Raw genomic sequence first — 19975 nt, 5'->3', positions numbered from 1 at the left:
AACTTAAAGTAATAAATTAAATAAGTGTGTGCAAAAATAAACGTGCTTTGATTTATGGCTCTTCCAGTTACCTCCTCGAAGTGTTGGATTTGATCAGAAAGTTTTTCTTTTTTCTTGCTTTCACTCTCAGTCTGAGCTGCCCAGTTCTCTCTCTCTCTCTTTTCTTTTGTTTTTTGTTTAGTGGGCTTTTTTATGTATATTAAAATTATAAACATCAGTGGTAGGGAAATTATTGGAAAAAATTCTGAAGGACAGAACTAATCCACACTTGGAAAGGTGGAAATTGATCAAAATAGTCAACATGGTTTAGCTGGTGGGTGATTCTGTCTGAACACCTCAATTGAATGTCTTTTCAAGAAGATGAAACAAAGTATTTACGAGGCTGTGCAGTTGATATAGGCTACAAGATTTCAGTAAAACATTTGACAAGGTTCCATATGGGAGTCTGGTCCAAAACGTTTGGAGAAAATGGGATGCAAGAGAGGTTGCAAAGTGGATCAATACTGACTTGGAAATAGGAGATAGAGACGGTGATACTGTAAGGTTGTATTTTTTGAGTGGAAATCATGTGACCACAGAGTGTTGCTGTAAAGCTCAATGCTTGTAAAATACATTAATTTGGATACATTGTCAAAGGAGAAGGTACATTCCCAGATGACATGAAAATTGGTGTTGGTGTCAAAGACAAGAATAGTCTATGGTACAACATGATATTGATGGATGGATGGTCAGGGCAACGGCAGATAGAATTTAACCTAGATAAGAAGGTGATGCACTGAGGCAGAAATAGTAAGGTCAGGACATAACCACGAATGGCAGGGCTAAAGGGAATATTGAACGTGACCTTAAGAGTACAAATTCTAGTAGATAGATAGATAGATAGATAGATAGATAGATAGATAGATAGATACTTTATTCATCCCCATGGGGAAATTCAACATTTTTTCCAATGTCCCATACACTTGTTGTAGCAAAAACTCATTACATACAATACTTAACTCAGTAATAATATGATATGCATCTAAATCACTAACTCAAAAAGCATTAATAATAGCTTTAAAAAAAAAAAAAAAAAAAGTTCTTAAGTCCTGGCAGTTGAATTGTAAAGCCTAATGGCATTGGGGAGTATTGACCTCTTCATCCTGTCTGAGGAGCATTGCATCGACAGGAGATTCCCAAAATGCTGAAGAAAACTATCCCTCTATCCTGTGCCCTCTTGTCTAAGATGCCCCCACCATGAGAAACATCCTTTCCACATCTACTCTGTCTAGGCCTTTCAACATTGGAAAGGTTTCAATGAGACCTTCCCTCATCCTTCTAAATTCCAGCAGGTACAGACCCAGAGCCATCAAACATTCCACGTATGTTAATTCCTGGAATCATCCTTGTGAACTGCCTCTAGACCCTCTCCAATGCCAGCATATCTTTTCTTAGATGAGGAGCCCAAAACTGTTCACAATACTCAAGGTGAGGCCTCACAGTGTCTTATAAAGCCTCAGCATCACATCCCTGCTTTGGTATTCAAGACCTCTTGAAATGAATGCTAACATTGCATTTGTCTTCCTCACCACAGACTCAACCTACAAGTTAACAGTTAGGGTGGTTTGCTCAAGGACTCCCAAATCCCTTTACATCTCAGATTTTTGGATGTTTCCCCCTATTTAGAAAATAGTCCGCATATTTACTTCTACTACCAAACTTTACAACAAAGCCATGTATTCCATCATCTAAATGATTGATACACAGAATAAAAAGAAGTGGTTCCAACACTGACCCCTGCAGAACATCACTAGTCACTGGCAGCCAATCAGAAAAGCATCCTTTTATTCCCACTCACTGCCTCCTACCAATCGGCCAATGCTCTAACCATGTTAGTAACTTTCCTGTAATACTATTGGCTCTTAACTTGGTAAGCAGCCTCATGTGTGGCACCTTGTCAAAGGCCTTCTGAAAGTCCAAATGTACAACATCCACTGCATCCCCTTTTTCTATCCTACTTGTAATCTCCTCAAAGAATTCCAACAGGTTCGTCAGGCAAGATTTTCCCTTAAGGAAACTATGTTGACTTGGTTCTATCTTGTCCAATGTCACCAAATACCCATCACCTCATCCCTAATCATTGACTACAACATCTTCCCAACCATGGAGGTCAGGCTAACTGTTCTATAATTTACTTTCTGCTGCCATCCTCTTTTCTTGAAGAGTGGAGTGACATTTGCAATTCTCCAGTCCTCTGGCATCATGCCAGAGTCCAATAATTTTTAAAAGAGCATTGCTAATCCCTCCACAATCTCTAATGCTACCTTTTCAGAATCCTAGGGCTCAGTTCATCTAGTCTGGATGACTCCTGCACCCTTAGGTCTTTCAGCTTTTTGAGCACTTTCTCCCTTGAAATAGTAACTGCGCTCACTTCTCTTCCTTCACACAACACAACATTTGGCACACTGCTAGTGTCTTCCATGGTGAGGACTGATGCAAAATATTCATTTAGTTCATCTGTCATCTCCTTGTCCCCCATTATTGTTTCTCTGGCCTCATTTTCTAGTAGTCCTATATGCACACCGATCTCTTTTATTTTGTTTTACAGACTTGAAAAAGCTTTTACTATCCACTTTAATATTGTTTGCTAGCTTACTTTCTTATTTCATCTCTTCCCCTCCAATGATTCTTTTAGCTGCTCTCTGTAGGTTTTTAAAACTCTGTAGAATTGGATACTATTCTCGGGGATGACCTCCCAGGGGAATGTCACAGAGACGAGGTTACTGGCACTGAGCATGAGTCTGTGGTGCAGAAGCTAGAGAGGGAGAAGAGGGGAGCAAGAGAGATAGGGGACTCAATAGTCAGAGAAACAGACAGCAGATTCTGTGGATGTTAACAGGCCACCTGGATGGTATGTTGCCTCCCAGGTGCCAGGGTCAGGGATGTCTTGGATCGCATCCACAGCATTTTAGAGAGGGAGGGAGAGCAGCCGGATGTCTTGGTGTGTATTGATACCAATATGGAAGGAAAGGGAATGAGGTCCTGAAGAGAGAATTTAGAGTTAGGCAGGAAGCTGAGCAGCAGGACCTCCCAGATAGTAATTTCTGGATTGCTACCTGTTAGTGAGGAAGATCTGACAGATCAATACATGGTTGAGAAGCTGGTGTAGGGGGCAGGGGTTCAGGTTCTTAGATCATTGCGATCTCGTCTGGGGAAGGTATGACTTGTTCAAAAGGGACGGGTTGTACCTGAGCCCGAGGGGGACCAATATTGTCATGGGCCGGTCTGTTAGAGCTTTTGGGTAGGGAGGGTTTAAACTAATTTGGCGGGGAGGGGGTGAAAACCGTAATGAAGGGGCTTAGGATAGGACGGATGTTTAAAAAACAAAATTAGCATTCAGTCAGTCTGTCAGGAAAGGCAGGTAGTTGACAGGACACAATTGCAGCCAGCAGGGTGAGTATCAGTGCTTTAGGGATGCAAAATCAAAAAGGGTAGCTAACATAGCATTCAAAGTGTGAAATCTCAATGCACAAAAGTATAAGAAATAAGGTGGATGATCTTGCTGCAGTTACAGATTGTATTAGAGGGACAGGAAGATAGGCAGAGGGGGTGGTGTGACTCTGCTTGTAAAGAATAGCAACAAATCAGTAGAAGGATGTGACATAGGATCGGAAGATGTTGAATCCTCGTGGGTTGAGTTAAAACACCTGCAAGGCAGGCCTCCCAATAGTAGCTGGGATATGGACTACAGATTACAACAGGAATTAGAAAAGATATAGCAGGCTGTTACCTGAATTGTCGATATTTTGTGGAGGAAAAGATTGGATAGTCTAGATTTGTTTTCCTTGGAGTGAATGAAGGTAGCTGAGAGGGTTTATAGAAGGCTATGGACTTGACAGTTAGCTTAATATGGGTGGGTTGGGGGATGGTAGTGGAGGTGTGCTGTGATTCTGATATAACATCTGATTCTGTATAACTCTGTGACTGTGATTTTAAGTCTTGGACCTACAAAGATCAAATTCATTCACAAAATGTACAAAAACAAAAGTGCTTGACGGAACATCTAGACTTCGGTACTTACGCACCTTTTCCATCTTCAGCCTCACACTAACATTCAGCTAGATTGATAACTGGTCATTGAAATATTTCTGAAATTTCCTCAGTGGATAAACCTGGCAGTCACAGAAATGTCACATGCACAGCAACAAGACAAATGGGATCATTGACTTTGCATCAGATAATGCCGTGGAATCTGTAAATTTAGAAGGTGGACAAAGGACTCGGTTTATCTTCTCATCCAAAACATCACCTCCAACAATGTAGCATTCTATCAGTGTTGCACAGACATGGCAACCTAAACTTCATTTTGAATCATCGTCTTGCTATCAGTATCAAGACTTGACACTTGAATAGATTGTGTATTTTTTTTGTAATTACGTGATACAAGGTACTTATCTGGCTACATTGTGACGAAAATCAGCTTGAGCTATTCACACAACAGAAATGCATGTGCTAACAATTTTAATTCTGTAATTGTACGGTAAGAACTATTGCAGCAAAGCAGAATGCAGCAACTCCCTTATCTAAATGAATAAAAGTTCTTACTGGTTGGAGTTCAGGCTGGTGCGCGTCAAACGAGCGTGTCAGGGCTTGCTTGAGCTCTCAGCGAGATGCCTTGTCAGCAGCATGGCTGCTCCTCCAGTCCGGGAATCAAATCTAGGTCAAACAGCTTGCATCTTTGACTCAATCCAGGAAACATTTCATTTCCTGGCCTGACCTGTCATTTCACAGCAGTATTTCAGATGTTTCAGTCATTTATGTTATGGCTTTGTCACAGCACTAGAACAGATTGTGGCCTAGAAAGTCAGAAACACAGGAGATTCGGCAGATGCTGGAAATATTAGGCAACATGCACAAAATGCTGGAGGTCCTGATGAAGCCTGAAATGCTGACTATTTATTCCTCTCCATATACTGTATGCTGCCTGACTTGCTGAGTTCCTCTAACATTTTGTGCGTGGCCTTGACAGTCTATCCTGCCACTACCCAGAATGATTCCTGCATAGGTTTAAGCCAGACACAAAACTGGGTTTATTCCTGGTCAAAGATATTGAATAGCAACGGATGTCTCCAACTAGCTCTTTGGTGAATTGATATTTAACTCTTTTGAATGCAGTAACTCCCATTGAGAGTCTGGGGTTTGCTGGGTGGGGTACAGAGTAGTGAGTAATCCAGGGAGGGTTTCACATTGCCATTGATGGGGGGGTGGAATTTACAAATTATACCATAACACAGATTAATCTTGTACTGATTTCCTTCAGGATTAAATGTTCATGTTTAATGTTTGTTCTTCATCTATTTTAATCACTTTAAAACTAAATAATTTTCAGTCAAGAACATAGGCATGGAAGTTAACAATCATTACTGCTTTGAGAATAAAATCTTTGATAGAGTTCTTGAAGAATGCAAATGAAGCTCTACAATAGCACCACAGAAATGCCAATTAACAGAGAATGAGAACAGGAAATTCCTTTGCCATAGAGGAGAAAAGGAATTGCATTTAGCATCTAGATTTACCAAATTGTTCAATTGTTGCAATCAAAGGAGAAAGACTGAACATTATAGTACAAATAGTAGAAACAGAAAATGCTATTTAAAAAGTCCGCAGGCCAGACTGTATTTGTAGGAGTAGAAACAGAGTCCAAAAGTTCTTTGTCAGAACATGGTATTTCAAAATATCACAGTATCTGCAACGTAAATTGCTCAACACAATTTCATTAAACGAAAGGATCTCAGTTTCAGTTTCTCTTCTCTGCAAAGTCAGTAAACTTTCTGAAAGGCAGTAGCGAAAAGCCAAAATATACGTTCATGTCAAGGGTCATCCTTACCGTGGATCAAAATCACCCTACTGGTACCTGAACTAAACCTGTGCATTCTACTATATCAGATTACTGCGAACATAAAGATGATATTCCTTCATAAGCAATTCTGCAGAAACCCTCTCAAATTCAGACTTGCAATCTTCCCCCAAAAAAAGGTCACAATGGTTGGTTCGACAGACGAAAAGATGCATCACACAAATTCCGGAACATATTTTTCAATAGCAGTGTAGTTATTTTCACTTAGCTTATGGTGTAAAATAAATGATAAATGCAGCAGCATTCTGTTTAAACCTGTCAATTTGCTTTCATGATATTGCCTATTTTATACTATAGCCTAGCCAAAATACTTGTACAAGAATATTTTCAGTAAACTTAAAAAGAATTTGATTGTTAAAGTCCAAGAAATATACATAACTGTTTAATAACTCGCAACATAGACATAAACTCAACTTACCATTAAAATTCTCTTTATCACATAAAGGAAGCTTCTGATGACCAATACAAAAGGCATTGACTCTCTATCACAAAAACATAATGTAGGAAAAATTGAGATTAATTAATTCATCACACAGACCTAAAGTTTTGATCAAATTAGTTACCTCTTTAGTGATCTGTAGAAAGTAAATAGCCTCAGAAAATAAATGCTCAATTTTACAAAGCAATTTTCAGTTTTATGTTTCATTGATACAAAATGTTCCACAGATCAGTTAAATACTTCCATCATTCATTGTCTCCTTCAGTCTTTAGGTATTTCATCACTGCAGTTTTGTAAAGAAAGCATTGTACAGATAGATGTGTGTAATACTTTTACATATTGGTTTCTTGGACTTTTGAAGATGCTAAAGATGTGGATTACAAAGGCCACAGTTCTTAATGTGGTTGCTCAGCAATAGTAAAGATAATTATTTATTTTAGCTATGTAATTGAACCGGTAATGTAAACATCTTCCTCCAATATTTTATGACTAACCATTATTTTATTTAAACCTATTTTTAGAGATTGCATTTAACCAACATTTTATTTATTTCAACTTTATGAATTAAATCAGGTATTTTTTGTTTAAACAGTGGAACACATTGACTCATGGGAGAAATGACATGATGAATATACTTAGCTTACAACCATCACAACACAGAATCTCTAAAGTGATGAACAAATTAGTTCTCACAATTTATGTACATGAACAAAATTCCACTCAAAGCTGTTTCTCGAAAGAGAACCTCTTCAATCAGTAATACCATCTGCAAGGAATGAATAACATGGCAAGTATGACCAAGATGATTAATTGAGCTGGCAACAGTTGTGGAAGAGTTCTACACTTCTGCTATCCCATCTACGAGAAGCACTTCCCATCGCTTTCCCTGAATGGCTTTGTCTCATTGTCAGTGAGCCATATAGCAGAGAAATTGACTACATCCAAGCCGCCTAATGCTTCATTCATATCTATTGCATCGTTCATGCAAATTTCTTCATATCACCCACGTTTGTCACTACATTATTCAAAATGGATGAGCCTTGAATCAAAGTAAAGCATGTAGTTTATGGTAAACTCAGTTAATTAAGAATTGTCGAAAGATTGATAGTTTGAATCCTTTAGAGTGATAAGCATTTATGAGAAAGATGAGACAAAAGGATTACAGAGACATTCAATACAGAAACAAGCTTGTCAGAGGCCATAAAGCACCCTTTAACACTAATCTGACACTCATCTCAGATTTTATTCTCCTTACGTACTAACCACCTGCACATTAGTGATAATTACAATGCCAATCAACCTGTTAACCAGCACGCCATTAGGATGTGGGAAGGAATCTTGGCACCGAAAGAAATCCCAAGCAGTCAGAGGAAAAATGGACTAAGGGATTATGAACTTTGAACATATTTTGGCAGTTTCTATTTTCCTGATCCAACTTTTTGTAGGAGTGGGAGTTGTTGTCCGTTACTGGCATAAATCATTCTATTTTAATATTTTAATGAATTGAAACTTAATTACGTCTTATCTGAAGTTGCAGAAATGGTCAATTGGGATTGTTATATTTGAAATGTGCGAGTCTGCAATGTCCAGGTTTATTAAGCCAAGCCTTTTCACTGGGCCTCAGAATTATTACTCTGGAATAACTGCACTGTCACAGTGACCAGGCCCTCAGAGTTATTACTCTGGAATAACTGCACTGTCACAGTTCAACAGCTCAATTAACTGGTAATATCAAAACTAAGTGCTAGTTCGATGCAATTTCTTCTGCAAATGAGTTCCTGTTTTGAAGGGGCACTGCAAACTTATTGTCTTTGATTTGTCTCAAAGCAACTTTATTTATCTGAGCACAAAAAATATGAATACATTTCAATAAACTTTCTAGTTCAGAAGTATATACAAATCTTTTTTGTTTAGTTTTCTTCTCGTTTCAGAATTCTGAAGAATCAAATATGTCTGCAGAGTGGTAGCTTTTAAATCATTCATTAAGAATTGAATGTTCAGTGAAAGGCTCTGCTTGTTCCATGGAAACAAGCAGTGACGTCTCACTGCTGAAATATATGTACATTTCATTGTCATCACAACAGCAGAGATAATGTTCCTGTCTAACAGCTTAACTGAAGAAATAAATCTTCAAATAGTTCTACAATGTTTTATAAGGCTCTCTCTCAGCTGAGCAAGAAGCAAGAGGCCATAGGAGAGTTACAGGCTCCAAAGTGAAAGACACCAGTAATATGCCAGAAAGTCAGAGAGCAGATGTGAGTGGAGTTGTCATTACTAAGGTGAAAAAGCTGCGACAACTTAAAGGCATGAAGGTGGACAAATCCCATGAACCAGATAGACTATACCCACAGTTCTGAAAGAGGCCAGCTGAGGAGACTGTGGAAGCATTAGTCGTGACTTTCAGAATTAGGTTTATTATAACCGGCATGTGACGTGAAATTTGTTAACTTAGCAGCAGTTCAATGCAATACATAATACAGCAAAGAAAAAACTAAGTAAATCAATTACATATATTGAATAGATTTTAAAAAGTGCAAAAACAGAAATACTGTATATTTTTAAAAAGTGAGGTAGTGTCCAAACAGTGAGAAAAGGACATGCCCTGGGTGATGGAGGTCCTTAATAATGGACGCTGCCTTTCTGAGACACTGCTCCTTGAAGATATCCTGGGTACTTTGTTGGCTAGTACCCTGGAGGGAGCTGACTAGATTTACAACCTTCTGCAGCTTCTTTTGGTCCTGGGCAGTAGCCTCTACATACCAGACAGTGATGAAGCCCATCAGAATGCTCTCCATGGAACAAATATAGAAGTTTTTGAGTGTATTTGTTGACATGCCAAACCTCTTCAAACATCTAATAAAGTATAGCAGCTGTCGTGCCTTCTTTATAACTGCATCGATATTTTGGGACCAGGTTAGATCCTCAGAGATCTTGACACCCAGGAACTTGAAGCTGCTCACTCTCTCCACTTCTGATCCCTCTGAGGATTGGTATGTGTTCCTTCCTTCGTCTTACCCTTCCTGAATTCCACTATCAACTCTTTCATCTTACTGACGTTGAGTGCCAGGTTGTTGCTGCGGCACCATTCCACTAGTTGGCATATCTCACTCCTGTATGCCCTCTTGTCACCACCTGAGATTCTACCAACAATGGTTGTATCATCAGCAAATTTATAGATGGTATTTGAGCTATGCCTAGCCACACAGACATGTGTATACAGAGAGTAGAGCAGTGGGCTAAGCACACACCCTTGAGGTGAACCAGTGTTGATTGTCAGCGAGGAGGATATGTTATCACCAATCTGCACAGACTGTGGTCTTCCGGTTAGGAAGTCAAGAATCCAATTGCAGAGGGATGTACAAAGCCCCAGGTTCTGCAACTTCTCAATCAGGATTGTGAGAATGATGATATTAAATGCTGAGCTATAGTCAATGAACAGCATCCTGACATAGGTGTTTGTGTTGTCCAGATGGTCTAAAGCCATATGGAGAGCCATAGAGATTGCATCTGCCGTTGACCAATTGCGGTAATAGGCAATGGGTCCAGGTCCTTGCTGAGGCAGCAGTTCAGTCTAGTCATGACCAACCTCTCAAAGCATTTCAGCACTGATGATGTGAGTGCTACCTGGCAATAGACATTAAGGCAACCCACATTATTCTTCTTAGGCACTGATATAATTGTTGCCTTTTTGAAGCAAGTGGGAACTTCTGCCCATAGCAGTGAGAGGTTGAAAATGTTCTTGAATACTCCCACTAGTTGGTTGGCACGTTTACAGAGCCTTACCAGGTATTCCATTGGGACCTTCCGCTTTGCGAGGGTTCACTCTCTTTAAAGATTCTTCAGGAATCACTGGAGTCAGGGACGGTCCCAGAAGAATGGAAAATCATAATTGTTATAGAGTAACCCCAGTAGTTGGTAAGATTTTAAAGTTCATTGTTAGAAGTGAAATTTTGGAGTAATTGGAAGCACAGGGCAAAGTCAGTAATGTTTCATTAAGAGATCTTGCCTGACAAATACATAAAAATTCTTTGAAGAGCTAACAAGAGGCTTGGACAAAGAATAATCAGTGGATGTTACCTACTTGGGTTTTCAGAAGGTTTACAGCAAGGTGCCATGCACAAGGGTGCTAAATATGGATGGATGACTGGCTGACTGGCAGAAGTCAGAGAGATGGGATCTAGCAGCCTTTACAGGATGACTGCCAGTGACTAATGGAGTTCCTCAGGGATCAGCGTTGGGACCACAACTTTTCGCTTGTGAATTATGATCTGGATGAAGGAGCAGAAGGTATAGAGATGATATCAAGAGAGGTGGAAGAATGGGCTGTGTCATGAAGGTAGGAGCAAGTGTCAAGAAGTGGCACATGGAGAACAGGACATCGATGCGTGAGTTATTTATTTTGGTAGTAAGAATAATGGTGCAGACTATTTTTTTTAAATGGGGGGAAAATACAGAAATCAGAAGTGCAAAAGGCTTTGGGAATGGGAGTCCTAGTGCAGGATTCCTTCATGATTAACTTGCAGGTGGAATCAGCAATAAAAGCAAATGCAACGTTAGCACTCACTTTGAGAGAATTAGAACAGAAAATCAAGGACATACTGCTGCAGCTTCACAGGGCATTGGTCAGACTATGTTTGGACTATTGTAAGCAATTTTGGGCCCCATATCTAAGGAATGGTGCTGGTCCTGGAGAGGGTCCAGAATAGGTTTCCAAAAATATCCCCGGAATTAAAAGCTTGATGTATGAGGATTGTTTGATATCTCTAGGCTTGTACTTGATGTAGTTCACAACGATGAGGTGGCAATTTCAAAGACACCTTCCGGATACAGAAATGACTGGATAGAGTGAATGTGGAGAAGATATTTCCATTAGTCAGAGAGTCTATGATCTGAGGATGCAGTCTCAGAATAAATGGGAAGAATAGAAATGAGGAGAAATTTCTTCAGTCAGAGAGTGCTGTGAGATTCATTGACACAGAGGGCTATGGAAGCCAAGTCATTGTGTATATTTAAGGCACAGATTGAAAGGCTCTTGGAAATACAAGAAACTGCAGATGCTTGGATCTCAAACAAACAACTTGCTGGAGAAACCCTGCAGGCTAAGCAGCATCTGTAAGGAAGAAGGGAACTGTCAACTATATCAGGACCAATGATGGGTACCTGACTGGTGAAGTAGGTAAAGGGTTAGAGGACCAAAGCAGAACAAAAGGGGTCGGAAACAAAATCCGGTACAACTGAATGACAAGTTTAATGGGACAAAAGGCCTAATCCTGCTCCCATACCTTGTGGTCTGAAGCCAAATTTTGAAATTCTATTCTATCACTATTCTCCCTAGCAGGCTTGTGATGGCTACAGTGGAGCTTATTTTTGCCCTGCTTTCGTTAGTAAAAGCAGGAAGTATTCTTGCGCTATTTTTCAGAATCAGGAAGGTGAAAGGGGTAGTAGCTGACTTCTGTGTAGTGGGGAGCACAGGAAATATAACATTGTGTAGGCTGGGGTAGCAATCCAAAGAGTAGGCGTAAATGGGTCTTTTTACCAACTGCACGTGCAACAAGAGGCATGTGACACGGAGCTGTGCTGGAATCTCAACTTCACAACTTCCAGAAATAACTTGATTGAATATACTGCTTGTTGAGTTTACCAAAGTCAGCAGATTAAATTGTGAACAGGACATTAGTACGCTTCATAAAAATAAGTATGCATTTGGTGAATGGCCAAGGATCTGGCAAATGGAGTATAATATGGGAAATTGCCCAGTTTGGCAGGAAAAATCAAAATATGCCCATTATCTAAATAGTGAGAGATTGCAGGGCTCCAGAATGCAGAGAAATTTGTGGGTTCCAACACACGATTTGCAATGGGCACATATATAGCTCCAGCAAGGAGTTAGAAAAGGCTGTCATTTGCTGAATACAAAAGGCACTGCTTCAGTTATATGAGGCATTGATGAGACCACATCTGGAGTACCATGTACAATATTAGTCACTTCATTTAATGAAGGATGTTAATGTATTAGTAGTTCAGGGAAGGTGGACTGAACTAATATCAGAAATGGGTGGGTTATCTAATGAGGAAAAGATTGCACATATTAGTTACTGTATATAGCTGCCAGAGAGGGAAACCTATCAAAACATACTCTCAAGAGGTCTTGATAGGGTGGATGTGGAGAGAATGTTTTTTCTGTACAGAAAACTTCAAAATAGGGGCCCAAGACTGACAGCAGCGAAATTTAATGGAAGCAGAATCTTCAGTTAGCCACCCCATTTAACGAAGGTGGAAAATGAATACATTTAGTCTTTCCAATCCAGTGATTGCTGCAACAAAGCCTGCACATATGGTTAGGATAGGATCATGTGAGGTCACAAGTGAATCCAGGTCTGAACCAAGGCCCTTCAATGCCTTTTTCAGGTTTCTGATGACCAGTTCTCTCAATGACTCCTTGGTTTGCCTTTACATCTGTATCTACTATTGTTCTCCTTTTGAATCTGGCAAATGCAACCAGAAAAGGAACACCTTTCCTTCTTTGTCTTCCATGCCCACCATCCAGGAAACCAAACATTCTTTCCAGCAATTCACTGATCTATTGCCCTACGTTTAGTGCTCAAGCTGCATTCTCCTTCACACTGAAGAAACTAAATGCCGATCAGATTTTTCAATTGCTAGTTAATTCCCACTCTGTCTTTGGCTTCTCACAATAACCCAAAAGAGCCCAAAGTAACCTTGAAAAACAGCACCTCTTCCAGGTATGCTGCAGTTCATGGAATGAATATTGAATTCAGCAATTGCATACAACCAGATTTTATGTGAGAAATAACCATTTCTGATGCAACATCTACTTGAAGCCTTGTCTCACTATTTCACTCTCCACAGATGCTGTGAAATCAGCTAAGGATTTCCAGGATTCATTTTGATTTCAGATTTCAGATTTCCAGCTACTGCTGTGTTCTGCATCTCATTTCCAGCTTTTCTCCACCACCCCCACCCCACCCCAAATACACTGCTGTCACTCTATTTACAATCCACCAGGAAGAAATACCCAGCTAATATTGCAGCATCTGTGGAGAGTGACAATGTAACAGATAGATGATGTTGCATCATAAATGCCTCTTTTCATGGCATCAACAGCAACTGTGTAACCTAACTTCCACTCTATCATAGATATTCCCTTTGTTATTTCTATACTATGGCAACCAAAACACCCCTATTGGCAGTTCCTTTCCCTGTAGATGCTGCTTGTCTAGCTGAGCATTTCCAACATTATGTTTTTTTATTGTTAACAAGTAGAGAACGGCATATATATGAATTAGCAAAGGAAGAGAAAATGCAAATTAAGAAGAGGAAGGATCTTTTATGGAAAAGAAATTGGTCAGAGTGCAAAGCGATTGGCATTTTTATAGGAATAACTAACACGATTTCATCCTAAATTCTCAAAGGGCAAGTATCATGTTCAAGTGACAGATATGCTAAATATGGCAAAGGTGAATGGGGGAATAAATAGTTTTCACTACTTGAGTCCAGGAAATTCAAAACTGGACATCAACATTTCTTTAAAAATGATGATAGTTGATCTGAGTAACTGAAATAATGAAATATTTAAAGAGGGAGCATTGGGTGATTAAGAAGGTGGTCTACCTATTTAGGAATAAAATAAGGGAAAGCAATTATTTGAGACATGATACAGATCTCTAATTATTGTTATTACTGACTACCTAAGCACAGAATGATTTAACACTCCAAAATTAATCTGGCTTTACTTTAACAGATTACATTCACTCACTTTCACTAAACTCTTAAGAAATTGGAAGTAGTGACATACTGCTGCATTAAATAATTCAACACATAAGGGTTACAAATTAAAAACCATAGGGTTATGTAATTTCCATTTAAAAATTGTAAATCATCAGCAGTTCTTAGTGCTGTCTGCTACTACAAATGAAGCTGCAAATTATCAGCCATGTATATTTGATATTTAAAATTTCTATCATTAAATGTCAGTTTCGGAAGCTTTTCAAAATGAAGGAATATTTCTAAATCAGAATTATGTTTCAATATCACTGGCGTAAGTTGTGAAATGTGTAGTTACGACTATTTGCCAAGTTTGTGGTATAATTTCAAAGTCATGTCTACCTTCAAAACCACCAGTTTTCCAAGCACTTTCCTTCTAATTCAATTAGAATGTTAAAACTACAAAGTTCAAAAGTTTATCCAGTCATTTAGAACTGAAATTATATTCTGTTTTTGCTTTTCTGAAAGCTTACATAAAAAATATATTTTTAATTGCAGTTAAATTATTCCTCTTGCTGGCTTTACTTCTTTGCAATAACATTTTGAACAGTCAATAACTCATCAGTTCTTTATTCTGGCCCAAGTTTAGGCAGAAGGTCACCAAAGACCCTAGGTTTGATTGAACATTGGCATTTGACCCTTATTGGATATGCAACTGGCATCATTACAATGCAAAAAGACACCCTTCTTTCCAACAGGCCCATGCAAGCTTCCTGCAAAACAATCCTCTTCTGCCAACCACGTAGCCTTCTCTAGAGACTGCCCAGAATTTCCCCAGCACATAGCCTTCAATTTTTCAAAGCTCCACGTACCTATCCAAGAGGCTCTTAAAAGACCCTATTGTATCCACTTCCACCATCGCCACCAGCAGTGCATTCCACACACCCACTACTCTGTGTGAAGAACTTACCCCTGATATCTCCTTGGTTCCTAGTTCCAAGCACCTTAAAACTATGCCCCCTCACATTAGCCGTTTCAGCCCTGAGTAAAATCCACATAATAAATGCACATCATCATCTTATACACCTCTATCAGGTCACCTCTCATCCTCCGTCGCTCCAAGGAGAAAAGGCCGAGTACACTGAACCCATTCTCATAATGTACGCCCTCCAATCCAGGCAACATCCTTGTAAATCTCCTCTACACTCTCTCTGTAGTGTCCACATCCTTCCTTTAGTGAGCTGACCAGAACTGAAAACAGTATTTAAAATGCGGTCTGCCCAAGGTCTTATATAGCTGTAACATTACCTCATGGCTCTTAAACTTAACCCCACAGTTGATGAATTACAACACACTGTACGCCTTCTCAACAACACTGTCAACTGTGCAGCAGCTTTGAGTGTCCTATTGACACTGACCCCCAAGTTCTCTCAGATCCTCCACACTGCCAAAAGTCTTACCATTTATATTATATTCTGTCTTCAAATTGGACCTACCAAAATGAACCACTTCACACTGATTTGGGTTGAAGTCCAACTGCCACTTCTCAGCCCAGTTCTGCCTCCTATTGATGTCCTGCTGTAACCTCTGACAAACCTCCACACTATCCACAACACCCCCAATTTTTGTGTCATCAGCAATCTTACTAACCCACCCTTCTACTTCCGCATCCAGGTCACTTATAAAAATCACAAAGAGGAGGAGTCCCAGAACAGATCCCTGTGGCACACCACTGGTCACCGAACTCCATGCAGAATATGAACCAACTACAACCACCCTTTGTCTTCTGTGGGCAAGCCAATTCTGGACCCACAAAACAAGGTCTCCTTGGATCCCATGCCTCCTTACTCTCTGAATGTGCCTTGCATGGGGAACCTTATCAAATGCCTTACTGAAATCCATGGCTCCACCTTCATCAATGTGTTTTGTTACATCCTCAATCAGGCTTGTAAGGCACGACCTGCCCTTGAAAAAGCCATGCTGACTATCCCTAATCAGATTATGTCTCTCCAAATGCTCATAAATCCAGCCTCTCAGGATCTTCTCCAACAACTTGAAGTCAGACTCGCTGATCATTAATTTCCTGGGTTATCTCTACAAGGTTTCCTTGCATCTCAAATCTCCTTACTTTCTGAATGAGCCTTGCATGGGAACTTTATAAAATGCCTTACTGAAATCCCAGAGTAGCCTGGGGAATATCTCATCCCATCTCGGTGACTTATCTAACTTAATGCTTTTCAAAAGTTCAGCACATCCTCTTTCTTAACATCTATATGCTCAAACATTTCAGTCCACTGTAAGTCATCTCCACAATTGCCAAGGTCTTTTTCCCTGGTGAATAAAGCAAAGTATTCATTAAGTACCTCCGCTACCTCCTCCAACTCCATACATACGTTTCCACTATCGCACCTGACTGGTCCTATACTCACAAGGCTCATTGTCTTGCTCTTCACATACTTGTGGAATGCCTTGGGGTTTTCCTTAATCCTGCTCACCAAAGCCTCTTATGGCCCCTTCTGGCTCTCCTAATTCCATTCTTAAACTCCTTCCTCTCAACATTGTAATTTTCTAAAGCTCTAACAGTACCTAGTTTCTTGAACCTTTCGTAAGCTTTTCTTTTCTTAACTAGATTTTATACATAATTTGTACACCATGGTTCTTTAACTCTACCATCCTTTCCCTGTCTCAATGCAACTTAACTATGCAGAACTCCATGCAAATGTTCCCTGAACACGTCGCATTTCTGTTCTGCATTTTTCTGAGAACAGCTGTTCCCAATTTATGCTCCCAAGTTCCTGCCCAAGATCATCATATTTCCCCCTACCCCAATTAAATGTTTTCCCAAATTGTCTGCTCCTATACCTCTCCAGCACTATGGTGAAGGAAATAGAGTTGTGGTCACTACCTCCAAAATGCTAACCCACCGAGAGATCTGACATCTGACCAAGTTCATTTGAAAAAAACCAGCTCAAGTACAGCCTGTCTTCTAGTTGGCTTATCTACACATTGCGTTAGGAAACCTTCCAGAACACACCTAACAAACTCCACCCCTTGCACTATGGAGATTCCAATCAATATTAGGAAAGTTAAAAATCTCCCATTACAACAACCCTATTATTGCACCATTCCAGAATCTGCCTCCCTATCTGCTCCTCGATATCTCTGTTACCATTGGGGGGGGGGGGGGGTCTATAGCACCCCTTTCCTGTTTCTGACTTCCACCCACACTGACTCAGTTGACCATCCCTCCTTGACTTCCTCCTTTTCTGCAGCCATGAACCCATCCCAAACTGGCAATGCCACACCCCCAACTCTTGCCTCCCTCTCTATTCTTTTTGAAATATTTAAAGACTATCACACTCAGCAGCCACTCCTGCTCCTGAAACATCCAAGTCTCTGTAATGGCCACAACATCACAGTTCCACATACCGACCCACACTCTAAGTTCATCCGCCTTGTTTATGATACTCCTTGCATTAACACAGACACATCTCAAACCATCAGGCTGAGTGCATCTTTGCTCACAAACTCCGTACAAGCTGTCTCTACTTGTGCTCCAACACCCCCATCCTCATCCACTTTGGTTCCCAACCCTCAATAGCCTTAGCAAACCTCCCGCCAGGATATAGGTCCCACTCAGATTCAAGTGCAACCCGTCCTTTTTGTACAGGTCACACCTGCCCCAGAAGAGGTCCCAATGACTGAAAAATCTGAATCCCTGCCTCCTGCTCCAATCCTTCAGCCACACATTTATCCTTCACTTCATTCTATTCCTATACTCACTGCCACGTGGTACAGGCAGCAATCCAGAGATTACTACCTTTGAGATCCTGTTTTTCAGCTTCCTTCCTAACTCCCTGTATTCTGTTTTCAGGACCTCCACCCTTTTCCTACCTATGTCATTGGTACCAATATGTACCACAACCTCTAGCTGTTCTCCGTCCTACTTCAGGATATTGTGGACATGATCAGAAACACCCCGGACCCTGGCATCTGGGAGGCAAACTACCATCTGTGCTTCTTTCCTGCATCCATAGAGTCGCCTGTCTGACCCCCAAACTATAGAGTTCCCTATCACTGCTGCCATCCTCTTCCTTTCCCTACCCTTCCGAGCCACAGGGCCAGACTCTGTGCCAGAGGGACGGCCACTGTTACTTCCCCCACATAGGTTTTCCCCCCTCCCAATAGCACCCAAAATAGAGTTGTTATTGTTAAGGGGGACAGCCACAGGGGTGGTCTCCATCTCCTGACGGTCACCCATTTATCAGTCTCCTGTGGCCCCGGGGTGATTACCTGTCTGTAGCTCCTGTTTCTCACCTCCTCACTCTCCCTAACAAGCTGAAGGTCATCGAGCTGCAGCTCCAGTTCCCTAACTCAGTCTCTAAAGAGCTGCAGCTCGATGCACCTGGCGCAGGTGTGGCCATCAGGGAGGCTGGAAGTCTCCCAGACATCCCACATCTGACACTTAGAACAGAAGACCAGCCTTGCAGTCATACCCAGTATTGCTATGCACCGAGCCCCACGAAATGCTCCTTTTTCAAACTTTTCTCCCTAACCTATGTGAAGCTCTCTCTTTCTCTACAAATCGATTGGTCCGCTGTTAATGCCAAAAAATATGGAATGCTTCACGAATTTGCATGTTATAGCCTGTTTTTACTATATGACTTTAGAATGCCCACTACATATGTGTGCTGTACTTTGAACATAAAGGTGCATTGAAGCCTGTTTAACCCCAAGTGTTTCCAAACTGCAGGTGATAGATGAGACCTCTCTCGCAGAAGAGAATGAAAGGAAATCTATAGGTCTATGGAAATATTGCCAGGATTAGGAATAGGGCACCTCCCTTATTCCTTTCCATAGTCTCACAAGATCTTTTTCAGCAAACTGACAGAGCAGATGAGGTCTTGAGTTTGATGCTCTGAAAGACGTTTCTCCTGACTCTCTGACTGTCAAATTGGATTACGTGCCAAGAGCTCTGGAAGAGACTAGAGTCCAAAGCCTCAGACTCAGGAAGTGATAGATTGCTGTTAAACCAAGGTTGAATCCAAATAATGAGAAAGTCTGACATCTAAAATGCTATAAAAGCTTTTCAACACTAATTTCTCACATGGACACCCTAAAAAAAATTTGTAATTTAAAATTTTCACTGACACAATTATAACCCATTAAGTTTTCAGAAAAAAAGCATTTCTGAAAGCCACATAAAACATGTACAGAATGTAGTGGAAATTAATTGATTCTTCCGTTGTCCAACTGTACAATAAATACATCCTGAGATACTCTTTTCGATCCTGTTGCACCTCAGTGTTTCTTATGTGAGAAACAGACACTGAAAACCTGGCTGTTAAGCTTCCTCCAATTCTGGATTGCAATCAATCCTGATATAGTTCAGAAGCTGGCTTTCCTGCAAAGAACCAGCAGTAACAGCAGTTTCATGCTTAAATGCTCAAATATTGGATACCAACATTCAATACTGCCTTTGACAGTACAGGGCATGCCAGGCAAGCAGTGTTTCAGCCAGAAAGGCAAGACCATGTTTCCTCGCATACTTCTGAATTACAGCTTCACAACACCTTCCTTTATTTTGCTAGATTTTTTACTCAGACATTAGCCTGACTGACAATGAACTTAGCTGTCTCTCTCCAGAGCATCCTAATGGTGTCTACTGCTGTTAGAGAAAACTTTGTAGCAACAACAATCAAAACTGAGGAGGAACTCAAGTGATCAGGCAGTGTCTGTAGAGGGAAATGGACAACCAACACTTTGGGCAACGACCTCTCATCTGAGTTGGATGATAAGACATTTTTTTTAAATGAGTATTCCAGTATTTGTCCTCTCTCATGTCACGTTTAGGTTATAAAGGAATGGAGGAGGGGGTGGGACATTGATTCGTGATGCCACATCTTAAATGGGTT

General features: G+C 40.5%; 1 protein-coding gene across 2 annotated transcripts in view; it reads right to left on the bottom strand.

Annotated features, from left to right (window-relative positions):
- Positions 1-19975, bottom strand: part of ndst3 (N-deacetylase/N-sulfotransferase (heparan glucosaminyl) 3) — a 986629-nt gene that overhangs the window by 585985 nt on the left and 380669 nt on the right. For both annotated transcript variants that reach the window (XM_073065158.1, XM_073065159.1), the window contains exon 3: positions 6315-6378. The gene's annotated coding sequence lies outside the window, so the exon portion shown is untranslated. The remainder of the gene's footprint in view (positions 1-6314; positions 6379-19975) is intronic.

This window comes from Hemitrygon akajei, chromosome 13 (assembly GCF_048418815.1).
Source record: "Hemitrygon akajei chromosome 13, sHemAka1.3, whole genome shotgun sequence".
Lineage (NCBI taxonomy): Eukaryota > Metazoa > Chordata > Chondrichthyes > Myliobatiformes > Dasyatidae > Hemitrygon > Hemitrygon akajei.
This window is presented reverse-complemented; position numbering and strand designations above follow the sequence as displayed.